Source organism: Diplotaxodon limnothrissa, linkage group LG6 (assembly GCF_057381915.1).
Source record: "Diplotaxodon limnothrissa isolate DT_005_m linkage group LG6, D_limnothrissa_male_GT1.1, whole genome shotgun sequence".
In the NCBI taxonomy this organism is placed as follows: Eukaryota; Metazoa; Chordata; class Actinopteri; order Cichliformes; family Cichlidae; genus Diplotaxodon; species Diplotaxodon limnothrissa.
In genome coordinates this window covers 25596309-25607965 of record NC_140601.1, presented here as the reverse complement: position 1 = coordinate 25607965, position 11657 = coordinate 25596309, and positions in this window count along the sequence as shown.

Here is an 11657-nt window from a genome sequence, read left to right as displayed (position 1 = left end):
GAAGAAATCACAAACTGTTTCTATGTATTGTACAGAATCCAGATACAGATACAAATGTTGCATATGACCAAGTCTTTTATTTTATAATCCTAAGTTGCAAACCTTTTGTGTGTGAAAACGTTCTGAAATGCAATGATATGTTCTGTTCACGAGAGGACTGCAGAACGAGCAAGAAACAATCTTTCATGTCACTCTCTCGTAATGCAGAGGCGGTCAAGCACCCCTTAATTAATACGCATATACCCTACGCACACTTCATCCTGGTCCTTTTTATAGCAACACCACTGTCACGTACATTTTGCAAATTAGTTGTTACTATATACTTTGCCACTTGTGTAGATTTAAACCAAGCAGGAAACTGAAGTAGTTAAGAGACGAAGGAAGCGATTACTATGGAAATGCTACATTTTAGACTTTTGATGGAAGAGGATCTCATCTCATTTTGTCCCTGCGCGAGGGGCCTCGGTGTGAAAAATTACAAAGACGCCAGATTTAAGACGTAGCACAAAAATAGTTTTTAAAAACATATCCTCTGCCAAATATTCTAGCAACTGATAATAACTTACAGTGCTGTTTGAGATCTTATTGTACAGAAAAATGCTCAGAGAATCTACTATTTTACAAAGGGGTCAGTCTTACCAATGAAATATCATGGCTACACCATATTTGTGTACTGAAAATGTGAAAAATCTGCACACAAGAGCACTGTCCAATGTGGAAAGCCAATGTTTACTTATTTAGCAGGAAAATGAATAAGTGTATGAAGTGTAGCTTGCACATGTATTCCACAAACCCCGCCATGTCCCCAAGAGAGAAATTATTTATTTATCAGTTTATTGGTTTAAATACAGCAAAACAAGCTCAGAGGAAAGAAAGCTGGCAGGAGTAAATAAAGTGGCACTGGGTTTGTTTTTTTTAATTTTTTTAATTTTTGGGGTTTTTCATTTCTTTTTTTAAATTATTATGATCTTGATTATTATTACAATATTACTGCTAATTATTTATTCTTTTTGTATGGGTTCCACGTTGAATGATCTCATAACTAATATTTGTTGTAACAGTGAAAGTTGTTTGCCAACAAATAAATTACTGACATAGCTTTGCGGGTTTCTGCCTCTTGAGTGTTTTCAGTGATTATGCTGAAATTAAACACAAACACAGAGTTAAACCCATCACTGTTTTCACTTCAGATGTGTGTTTCTGACCATTTGGTGAGACTGAGTATGCAAACATCTCGCTGCATGCATTTGGATCTGGTTCTCAGGTGAAATTCTGCTTTTTCGATCTGTCAGAACAGCTTCTGCCAGTTAAAGCTTTTGCGTGCCATAGCTGAGTGTGTGGGAAGTTTACAGAATCATATTAGGCAATTTATTTTTGAAGACTTCTTTCTGTCAGTGAATACATTAGTTCTCCATTGTTTGGAGATTAACATATATTTACATATTCTATACATATAAAGGACTGAACCTCAAGGGTAATGTGATTGATGAATAATTACTTTCACAAAAACTAAGTGTGATATGAACCTCTGCAAGTAACCCATGGTGATCACACTACCAGCAGAAACTCACTGCTGCACATTTTTCTCTCCCTGTCTATCAAAGTGGAAATCAGTTAATATTTTAAATTGGTCCGGCTTTCTTCCAAGTTTATTCGGTCCATACTAGAGATGGACCGATCCGATATTACGTATCGGTATCGGTCCGATACTGACCTAAATTACTGGATCGGATATCGGAGAAAAATAAAAAATGTAATCCGATCCATTAAATATCACGAAAGCACCTCACAAAACTTGCAACACGCCATAACTCACCTCAGAACGTTAGCACGTCGGAGCAGTATGCATCACGTGATAGAGCGGCTGTGGCATGCGGGACCTGTCAGTGGTCTGGATAGCATTTGGAGCTTCGCTAGCAACCCGGCATTTCATCTCCGACAAAGTTATCCCCGAGAGAAGTAAAGCAAGTGTGTAAGTCCATCTCTGAATGTTTGTAAAGCATTCCTGCGTTAAGCTTAACAAACGACTGCCTCTTCTTGCTGCTACTTCAATCATGAAACTGCTTAATGATCAGCTGATCGGCTTCTTTGTTTTTGGCCCACTTTGCACCAGAAAGAGGAAACCAGCGGCTGAACAACAGCAGCACCTTTAAGCTTGATCAGCTGTTGTTAGAATTTATTTAATATTACTTTCTACACCAGGATCTTTTTCTACCTAGCTGACGCTGGTAACTGTGCAGGGGCGGATCTAGCAAAGTTTAGCCAGGGGGGCCGATAGGGCATTAACTGGGAAAAGGGGGCACAAAGAAATACTTTTCTTTCTTATTCTCATTTAAAATGTCTAGCTTTTAATAAATAATTATCTGACACCCAAAGTTTTAATTTGATGTAAAAGGAATAGAAGTCAATTACTGTATATAGTGACTATTAAGTCTAATATATATACCCTAGTAAGCTATAGTACTTTTTCCTTTAGGAAGGTACCATCTGTGCAGTCTGCAATTTTGTTGAAGAAAGATGTTGAATCTATTTAATATTTCTTGAAAAATAATTGATTTCTGTGCATTTTTTTTTCACACTGCATCAAATTAAGGTTGATTACGTCGATTAAGCATCATGAGGTGGCGCGTGAGGGGTGGTTCCCTATTTTTTATTTATTTATTTTTGTTGTTGCTGGGAGTTGGAACCCTATTAGTTAGGTTGCTTAATATTTATGCTAAGTACTCTTTAAAATACCAGAATAGGGAGGATGGTGTAGGTTTAAGTTTATTAGATTGATCAGTATTGCTGAACTATGAATTTTTTTTTTTTGCATACAGGTATAACAGAATAGCTTTAGTGTAGTTGTTGTTTTAAACTTGAGTGTGAACTTATACAAAATGCAGCAAGATATTTAAAAAAACAGTTTTGTTGATTAAAAAACACTATATCGGATTCATATCGGTATCGGCAGATATCCAAATTTATGATATCGGTATCGGTATCGGACATAAAAAAGTGGTATCGTGCCATCTCTAGTCCATACACAATATAAACAAAAGTACTGGATCACATACACAATAAACTTGCAGTTGCTTCCTGGCCTTGGATGCCACAAAGCTCCCAGCACACAGCTTTTGTACTGATGTTAATGCCAAAGGAGGTTTGGAAAAAAAATGTTTGTTTTATTTTGTCGCTCAAGGTCATTGAATTAGCCTGTCAAATCACATAAAAAATATTTCTCTACATTGTCAGTTTTAAAGAGTCCTCTGTAGTTTCTTTCATGTTATTTCAGTAAAATTCTCTATTCTTTCAGGTTAATTCAGTGGCTTGTCATTGAATCAAACATTTTAGAGTACAAAACAGCCAATTTCTTCAGAGTTACTTTACACACTTGAGTGCAACAACTTTTTAAAGTAAATCTAATTTTTATGTTTTCTTAAAATAGCACAAATGACTCAAGTAAACCTAAAAAACCTAATTTGTTCAGTAAACCCAGTTTGGGTTTGAATAACTATGGTTTCTGAAAGCTTTCACTTTGTATAAATACCAGTAAAGTTGATCTTAGAATATCTAGAAAAATATCTAATATAAAAAATAATAAATCTAATATTTAAGGAAAATTTCCCTTATTGAGTTGCTGACATCCTTTTATTATATCACGCTCAAATTCATTGTGCTCTTAGATCAATCTATTCCTAGACAAATGTTTTTAAAGGTAGGCTGCATGGCTAAGTGCTCAATTTTATAAGCCTGTGGCAATGGCACTGGATTCAAAGATTCCCATTTAAAAAAAACAGACTACTTGTTTGTCTTTTGCAAACTAAAGTTCGTAGTCCTGTCTTTGTAAAAGTTCAGGTCTTCACATTACATTTAGGATTTTGCTCAATTGTCAAGGTCCTTCCCAGTAGCTGCATCATAGCCAGAATTGTGTTGGTCTACTTGTATATGTAGTTTTTTCCATGTAGTCTGTTCCCTCTACATTTACACAGTTCCACCCACTTAATGTGGTGAAGTTGCTAACTTGTCCTTAGGGCCCATGTGCTTAGTGTTGCCCAGCAATAGAAATTCTTAATGATTCCCTGGGTGGACTTTGGTAAACCCCACTGAGGAATGGCTAGTTACCTTCTCCAGCTAGTGTAGTCTCTAGAGGGCAGGAGTGAGAAGCTTCAACATCCTCTAATTTGGCAACAGGCCTAAGAGTGTGTATGAAGTTAATTTGTAAACAACCTGTTGGCTATGTTCTGCTGTTCCACACACACACACACACTTACAGTCCTTTTGATTGTTTCTCTCCTTACTTTTTTTTTTTTTTTTTACACACAAGTTGGAAACTGATTTGTATTGAGTGATATAAGTATTTGATCTCTTAGAATTCTGGCTCTCAGAATTAAAAATGTATCAATCAATCAACTTTATTATGTGTATAAAGCATACCTGTCCACAGAATCAATTTCTTTTATTCCAAACTCTCCACCACCATAAGCAAGACCAAAGAGCTGTCAAAGGACATCAAGGAAAACATGGTAGATCTGCTTGAATGGGATACAAGGGTGTTAGCAAGAAGTTTGACGAGAAGGTGACAACTATCAGTGTGATTATTTAGAAGTGGAAGAAATATTAAATGACGATCAATCACCTTCAGTCTGGAGCTCAATGCAGGTTCTTGCTTCATGGAGTGAAGATGATTATGGGAAAGGTGTTAAATTAACCCATACATACATGGGAAGAGCTTGTTTGTTATCGGAAGGCAGTTGGAAAACCAGCCACAGTACACAGTTGGTAACACACTACACTGTAATGGACTGAAATCCTGCAGCATCTGCAAAGTCCTCCCCTTAAGAAGCCACATGCAGAGGCCAATTTAAAGTTTGCCAGTGAACATATAAATTATTGAGAGAGGGCATGGCAAAAATTGCTGTGATCAGATGAAAGCATAGTTCTTTGGCATTCGTGCAGCCTGCCATATCTTGAGGAAGCGCAATACTGAGTATGACCCAATGACCACCATCCCCACAGTCAAGCACGGAGATGGAAACATTGGAGCTGCCAAGCAGCAGCCAAGAAACCTAAATGATTTTGAGTGTTTCTGTAAAGACAAAGGTCCAAAATCCCTGATGAGATGTGTGCAAACCTGGTGACCACCTACAAGAAACATCATGTTTTACTTGTGGATCAAATGCTATTTTCACTCAAGGACATGCAAATCAATTTATAACTTTTATGTAATGTGTTTCTTTGTAACTGATCAAACTTGCAAACTCAGCAGATCATGTAACGTATTATTGCAACACATACTGATGGTGTCTCCTACACAGCAAATTCAAAAGTGTTAAATGTTTTGGTGTTAGTAGTAGGGCTGCTCGATTATGGCAAAAATGATAATCACGATTATTTTCACTGAAATTGAGATCTCGATTATTTGACGATATTTATTTAACAATAACAATGTATTGAATAATGACTTTAAAGATTGTCATAAAATAGTGTGCAAATACTGATAACAGTGCAAATGTTTGCAATATAAAAAATAAATGAAAAATGTAAACATCTATGTTTAGTGAACTTTGCAGTGTTGCTCTGTGGTGCAGCTACGACACTGTAGCAAAGTTTACACACTATGTCTACTTGATCCACGTCTGACTCCGCGAACCCATAATGTTTCCACACCACTGAAGTTTTTTTTACCTCTCTTTTAAACCAACAGCAGTCACTCTCCTCTCCAAATAACTTCTGCTTAGCTTTCCGAGCTTCCCTCGGATCCTCTTAATCAGCGGTCCCCAACCCCCGGGCCTCGGACCGGTACCGGTCCGTTAGTCGTTAGGTACCGGGCCGTGAGAGTTGAGGCTCAGGTGTGAAATGTATAGTTTTCAGGGTTTTTATCGGTTTTCAGCGTTATTTTGTTATCGTTTTTATCGTTTACTCAGTTTTCCTTGGTCTTTTCACATATGCTATGAATAAATTTTCTTTTTTTCGGTACTGGTACTAGTTTTATTTTGTCTTATTTATCCGCGACACCTTAAAGGTCGGTCCATGAAAATATTGTCGGGCATAAACCGGTCCGTGGCGCAAAAAAGGTTGGGGACCGCTGCTCTCAGTGTTGCCAACTCCTCAGTAAGGAAAATCGCTATTGGCTGTCCTAAAAGTCGCTAGAAGTCGCCAAATGACGTCATCGCCTAATTTGTATAATTGGTCATGCTAATGTAATTGTAACCTACGTTGTTGGAGAGAGAAATAACATCGTGGAAGAGACATAAAGTGAGTAAAAAATGTCCTAAATGCAGTTTGAATGTATTTAGAACTACAAATTAAATTTCTTTTAGCAATTATTGTTTTTTAATGTCACAGTTCCAACCCTGCTCCTTTATCCGGGCCTGGACTGGCAAAAGTGACCCGAAATTGGCACTCTGGTGGAGTTACTTTGTGTGTGAGAGTGTTTGTTTATAAGTAGTTTTAAACCTTGTGATCCACAAAACAGCATAACAGTAGAAGAAGAATTGACTGCGTTACGGTCAGTGCGGGAGCAGCGGCTTCACTCATGCGCGATTCATTTGCCCTTTGGACGCATGGGTGTGAACATCTCCTGCCCTGATAACAGCGGGGGAGGACTATCCTCCGCCTGGGAGAGCTTTGGCACGAGTGAGGTGCCCACGGCAGCACCCGCTGCTTGTTGAGAGTAAGAGCGATACGCGTTTTCACGTCAAAAAGTCGTCATAAATAAGTCTCCAATAATACCAGAAAAAGTCGCCAGATTTGTCGCTAGTCGCTTTTTAGAAAAAAAGTCACTAAGGGGGTCTGAAAACTCCCTAAATATAGCGACAAAGTCGCTAAGTTGGCAACACTGGCTGCTCTTAATTGTTGTGACACGTGTTCGAAATGCAGAGAGGTGCGCTGGATTTGCCACACGGAGCAGCGCGAGAGTAAAGCGCGAGGGAGGGGCTAATAATCGGCTCAGTCATTTTTAATGATCGTTGAAAGCCCAGATCGTAATCGTGATTAAAATTTGATTAATTGAGCAGCCCTAGTTAGTAGTCTTCTTGCAAAAGTAGAGTTAATTTTACTCTAATCTGTTGAAAAGTGAAAGGCCACAGGGAAAGCTAAAGGCTAGGCCTGAAACTCTGATTGTGGGTGACTCTGCCGTAAAGGATGTACAAAGGATGTGCGGTAAGAACACTAAAGTCCTCTGCTTTCCTAACGATATGGTCAACAACCTGAAGGAGAGAATTCTTCAAATTGCAGATGAATATCCAACTGTGATAAACATTGTTCTGCATACAGGGTCAAACGATGTGTCCAAACAACAGTCGGAGGTTCTGAAACGGGACTTTACTGGAATATTAAATACTGTAAACTCTCTGAATGCAGCTGTATTCATCAGTGGACCTGTACCGCCGGTCAGAGGAGGAGACGAGAGATTCAGCAGGTTGTTTACACTGAATAAATGGCTTATATCAGCATGTGCTGACCACTCAGTGCATTTTATCGACAACTTTAATATTTTTTGGGAACGCAGGCATCTGTTCAAAGCAAATGGATTTAATTTTAACAAGTCAGGGGTGAAACTGTTCACCTCCAACTTGTTTTATTCCATGCGTCATCCATCTGTGCTTGGTGCCAAGGCTGAGATAAACGAGGAGTTATCTCATAAAGAGGAACAAACAGTACTCCAAGAACAGACAAAGCCCAGCAGAAACCTTGAGGAGGAGCTCCATTTGCCCCCACCTGGGAAGAGCCTCAGAAAGGAGAGACATCCATGGCATCTGAGGAAGAGCCTCAGAAAGGAGAGACATCTAAGGCAAGAAGAGGGGTCCCTATTTGCCTCCAACTCTCTCAACAACACCAACGACCAGGACAAGGGACCACGACCTTCCCCAGTCCCCCAAACCCCTGACAGGCCATCACCCTCCTCCCCCTCCCTTTCTCCCTCCTCCCCACACCTGAAATTCACTGAGGAGATGATGGAGCGGGTCAATGCTGGGCTCAGATCTACCCCCCGTCCCAATCCCTTTTTGTCCCCCATAAACCCCCCACCAGAGCGGCCAAAGGTTCGCCATCGAGCCCCACCCTCAACAGAGCAATCGAAGTCACATTGCCCAGCCTCGCCCCCCTTAGTTCCTCTTCATGCCCTGTCTCCGCAGTCTGATGTGTGATGTGTGGAGGGTCCGGGCTGTGAGGATTACGGCAGTGATGACTTTTCCCAGGAGAAGCTGGGACCCTGTTTACTAGAAGGTTTTAAAATTTCTGTACTTTTAGGTGACAGGAGACATGTGGCCTGGTCAAAACACAGAGAGCTGCACTCTAAAAGATCTTTAAACATAGTAAACATACCTTGTGTGCCACAGACTGCTCCCAAACACGAGGGGACAAGTAATACCTCTAAAACACTTAAGTTGGCTTTATTAAACATTAGATCTCTAGCTGGGAAAACATTTTTAATTAATGATTTAATCACTGAGCACAGCCTTGATTTTATGTTTTTAACTGAAACTTGGTTGGACCAAAGTAACAGTGGAGCTGTTCTCATCGAGACGACCCCTCCTAACTACAGTTTTATCAGTGAGGTCAGGGCGAGCAGGAGAGGAGGAGGGGTTGCTGTCTTATTTAATGAATCATTTCAATGTAAGCAGCTATCTCCTGGAAGTTTTCAGTCTTTTGAATATGTGGCTTTACAGCTGAAGGCCCCATCCAAAGTTGTGTTTCTTAATGTTTACAGGCCTCCCAAATACTGCACAGACTTTTTTAATGACCTCAGTGAACTGCTGTCTGTGATCTGTGTTGATTTTGACTGTGTAATTATTGCTGGGGATTTTAACATTCATGTGGACAACCCTCAGGACAAAGGGACTAAAGACCTGAGTAACACTCTGGGCAACTTTGGGCTGACTCAGCATGTAACAGAGGCCACACATAATAGAGGACACACTCTTGACCTACTGATCTCCAAAGGCCTGAGCATTTCAAAGGTTACTGTGTCTGATGTGGGCCTGTCTGATCATTACTGTGTTTTCTTTGAAAGTAAAATCTCAGCCCACACAAATATATCAACAACAGTGATCACAAAACGGTGTATAACTGAACACAGTAGTGCAATTTTTAACCAGGTCTTCCCATTAACACCTGACCTGTCCAGAGGGTCAGTCAATGAGCTCGTCAATAGCTTCAATGCTAACATGTTAAATGTAATGGACACTATTGCTCCCATTAAGGTGAAGGTTATCTCTGGAAGGAAAAAGTCTCCATGGAGAAACTCCACACTGGTGAAAAATGAAAAAAGAGAGTGTAGGAAAGCTGAGCGCAGATGGAGAAAAACAAACCTCCAGGTTCATTATGACATTTATAAAGAGAAACTTCACAATTATAATTTACAACTGAGGAATGCAAGAAGGTCCTACTTCTCTGACATCATCACTAAAAACAGCCATAATGCTCAGGTCTTATTTTCTACAGTTGACAGGCTAACAAACCCCCCCTGTGTCAGTGGCAGCTGAACTTCATTCGACCATGGCCTGCAATGACTTTGCCAAATTCTTCACTGAAAAAATCCAAAAAATTAGACAAGCAATTGGTACATCAACAGCAGATCCAGGATATGTACTGTGTCCACCAAAAAACTGTTTAAACACCATGAAACAGTTTCAACCTATTAACAGCAAAGACCTGGAGGACATCTTAGGTCAACTGAACTCCTCCTCCTGCTGTTTAGATGTCCTGCCAACAAGTTTTTTCAAAAAGGTCTCAAAGACTTTAGAGTCAGACCTGTTACAGATCGTCAACTTTTCTTTATTATCAGGTGTGTTTCCAGAATCACTAAAAACTGCTGTAATCAAACCTATACTGAAAAAGGACAATCTTGACAAGACACAAATGAACAACTACAGGCCGATCTCAAATCTCCCGTTTTTAAGTAAGATCATTGAAAAAGCAGTTTCTCAACAGCTCAGTTACTTCTTAAAACAGAATAATTGCTACGATGCCTTCCAGTCAGGTTTTAGACAGAATCACAGCACTGAAACCGCTCTGACCAAAGTGTTCAATGACATATGTCTGAATACAGACAGTGGAAAAATGTCAGTCTTAGTTTTACTGGATCTCAGTGCAGCATTTGATACAGTTGACCACAACATATTACTCAAACGACTGGAGAACTGGACAGGTCTTTCAGGAACTGTACTAAACTGGTTCAAAACATACGTAGAAAACAGGAAATACTTTGTATCAATAGGTAACTTCACATCTGAGCAGACAAGTATCACATGTGGAGTTCCCCAAGGTTCCATCTTGGGACCCCTTCTGTTTAACATCTACATGCTCCCACTGGCACAGATTATAAACAACAACAAAATAAACTATCACAGCTATGCAGATGACACACAAATATATATCACAATGTCACCAGGAGACCGAGGCCCTGTACAGGCTCTTGGTAAATGCATTGAGGAAATCAATGACTGGTTGTGCCACAATTTTCTCCAGCTAAACAAAAACAAAACTGAGGTAATAGTCTTTGGCGCCAAAGAAAAACGATTACAGGTCACCAGAGAACTTCAATCTATACATCTAAAAACCACAAACCAGGCGAGAAATTTGGGTGTAGTGATGGATGCAGACCTAAACTTAGAAAAACACATTAAGACAATAACAAAGTCAGCTTACTATCACCTCAAGAATATATCAAGGATAAAAGATCTGATGTCTCAACAGGACCTGGAAAAACTAGTCCATGCATTCATCTTTAGTAGGCTTGATTACTGTAACAGCATCTTTACAGGTCTACCTAAAAAATCAGTCAGACAACTACAGCTCATTCAGAACTCTGCTGCTCGAGTCCTCACTAAGACCAAAAAAGTGGACCACATCAGTCCAGCTCTGAGGTCCTTACACTGGCTGCCTGTCCGTCAGAGGATAGACTTTAAAGTTCTGATGCTGGCCTATAAAGCTCTGAATGGTTTAGGACCAAAATACATCAATGACCTCCTGACCCAGTATGAACCATCCAGATCCCTCAGGTCATCTGGATCCGGTCTTTTATCAGTTCCCAGAGTCAGAACCAGACACGGAGAAGCTGCATTCAGCTTTTATGCTCCTTATATCTGGAACAAACTCCCAGAAAGCCTCAGATCAGCTGAAACACTCAGTTTATTTAAATCCAGGTTGAAGACTCACCTGTTCTCAGCTGCATTTGAATAAAGCACCAAATCCACACTTTAAGCTTAAATTTCAAAACTTACATTTAACTACTGATTTTATCTACTGTTCTGATTTTATCTGTTTTGATTTTATATACTGTTGTTTGTTTGTTTGTTAATTAGTTAGTTAGTTTATTTGCTTGTTTTAATCAATTTTAAATCATGCTTTTTATTTGTTCTTGTTTCTAATGTCTCTGTAAAGCACTTTGAATCACCTTGTTGTTGAATTGTGCTATACAAATAAACTTGCCTTGCCTTGCCTAAGTAGAGTCACATTCTTTTAATGTAACTCTGAGGTGTAAAATGATAGTAGTTAAAATCAAGTTGTGTTGCCCTTAAGGCGTTTCTCTGAATAAATAGGTTCATAAATTTGAAATAAATAATTCTAAAAAGATTTGCCATTAAAAAATTAATGTGTTGTTAAAATGAATAATTCATGCTTTACATACGTTTTAGTTAAAAGGAAAATATCGCTAAAATGTATTTCCCGTT